This window comes from Pteropus vampyrus, unplaced genomic scaffold (genome assembly GCF_000151845.1).
Source record: "Pteropus vampyrus isolate Shadow unplaced genomic scaffold, Pvam_2.0 Scaffold136, whole genome shotgun sequence".
Classification (NCBI taxonomy): Eukaryota; Metazoa; Chordata; class Mammalia; order Chiroptera; family Pteropodidae; genus Pteropus; species Pteropus vampyrus.
Genome location: NW_011888917.1, coordinates 1,695,538 through 1,698,065, shown reverse-complemented (window position 1 = coordinate 1,698,065; position 2,528 = coordinate 1,695,538).

Genomic DNA, 2,528 nt, shown 5'->3' with positions numbered 1-2,528 from the left:
ACTATATTGATGTTGGGTCGAAGGAGATGGAGGAATCAAAGGAAGAAACAAGTTGGATGACAAAGTTGTCATCATTAAGAATTAATTTAATGTTAATTTCAGGATAATTAGGGAATGCAATGATTTAGAGCTTTCTAAAGTTCAAGAAAATTAAATTCCCCTTTACAGAAGTAATGCCAAGGATTGTTGTAGACTTTTAGTCCATTCCTCTGCCTGATTTGTTTGTATTCAATTATTTACTATTTATATTGATAATTTATTATTTGGTGCTGTGATGAAAGAACTAGAGATAAATAAAATCAATTTGAATCAAATTGATAGGGTTTTCCTCTAAAAAGTAAGCACTATTTTGCAACAGTAGAAATTCATAGCTTATTTAGTTCTTCTCAGTAAGATGTGGTTGGAAAGTGAGGTAACTGCTAGTAAAGTGAAAGACAAAATTTATTTTGACATTTAACACTTAAATTGTTGTGTGTACTTGCTGAATAAACAAACTGCACCTATTTCTTCCAATAGAGACTGCAGGAAATGGGGAGGATTTCAAAAAAGTTAGAGGGGAAAAGATACATTGGAGAGAGGGAAACAACCACTAATTACATTTAAAAATGTGTTACAAAAAGAATGCATTAATTTATTCAAAAAATATAAGAAAACGAACTAAGATATGTATGTGTGTATAGAGAGATTGAGATTTCTATGGATACATTATAGATATAATTTTATTTATTTTTACATATCTGTATGTGCCTATATCTATATATTCATTTAACTAAATTTACTTATTTAAACTTTTATAAACTATATATGAGTGATGATGAACTACCATACATGCCACTCCTTTATTTCAGGATGGTTTTCTTAGTTTCTCTAATAAGAAATTTCTTTTTTAAAAAATTCTAAAGAACTTCTTTTGCATCTTTATTATTGCATTTGTACTAGGATATTGATTAGAATTTTGGGAGATTTTTATGCTTTCAGCTAACGTCTATAGCTGAGAAATTAAGAGGACAGAATACTTTTGCTTTTATGTTCCAAGACCCACTAATTCTGGGGGACAGTCTACTTTGCAAAGGGCTTACTGTGAGGTGATGGAACTGGCTTTAGCTCATACTATCTACAAACTCCCTATCCCTGTCTCTCTCTCTATGCCAATTAACAGAGAGGGTAAAGGAAAGAGGAAAATGCCTTTTGGTGGGGAAAATGGGTTGCTTCCACTCCCAAATTCATAGGATTGGAGAAAGGGTACTTTGAGAGAATTATTCAAAACAATTCCACTGGCTTACAAGAAGATAGCGTTATGTTATCTTAGTAGATGTCTGATTAGGCAGTGTTCTTGTCTCCTCAAGTAGCATAAGAGCAAGGAAATGAGAATGACTAAGATCTGACAAAGTGAGTGTCTTGCAGGAAGAGGGTGGCTAAAGAAGAGGGTGGCTAAGGCTGCTTCTTGACTTTAGTTTCTAGTTCCTGGGAAGTTAAGGAAGACTGCTCCTGTTTGTGCTCTTGGATCTCAGAGTTATTGCAAGAGGAGGCTGAAAACAGGGGCTACAGTCTTCTCAGGAGACATGAACATCAGAAGAGATGCACCAGCATAAAGTCAGCCAGAACTGGTGGCCTGGTCTCTTACAGCAGTGGTCCCCAACCTTTTTGGCACTAGGGACTGGTGCTCCTATGAGAAGCTAATGCCTGATGGTCTGAGGTGGAGCTGAAGCGATGATGCTAGTGCTGGGGAGTAGCTGCAAATACAGATGAAGTTCGCGTGCTTGCCTGCCACTCACCTGCTACGAGGCCCTATTCCTAACAGGCCACAGACCTGTACTGGTCCACAGACCAGGGCATGGGGATCCGTATCTTACAGGACTCACAAATTCTGAGGAGAACTGAGTGGAAGTGAGCTCATTTTCATGGGGACAGATTGGGAACTAATGCTCATTTTAATTTAAGTCATAGACAACTTTCTGGTCCTCAGTTTTGGATAGTGAAAGAGAAGAATTCATTTTTACCAGCTACCTAACAAGATGCTTGCTCTTTTCCTGATTTTTCCCCTGTCATTTAACATAGAAGAGAAAGCAAGAGGCAAATGGTGTCTACAATGCAGCCCACACCCCACCTTCTCCATACGTTCCACTTCAAGTCACTGAAGCCATAGCACGAGAGCATGGTGAGGAAGGGGAGGAGAAGAGACATGAATAGACCTCGAAATTTTAAAATGCACTAGGATTAGGCTCAACCAATTGAATAACAAACTTTTGTTAACCCAAAGTGGCTAATAATATATGAAATCTGAGCAAAATGCCATTAAAAGAACTGTTGAAAAACAAGGAGGCTATATATTAAACCTGGGAAGAAGATAGGGATTGGAGAACAAAGGCACTTCACTGTCATACCCCAAACAGTAGAGACTTCAATAAACTGATTTTACAATATTCACACATTGCATTGCATTGTTTATTTGAATATATGTCTAATATCTTCAGTAAGATTGCAAACTTTTTGAGGTCAGAAATTAGATTTTGCATAATTTTGTCCCT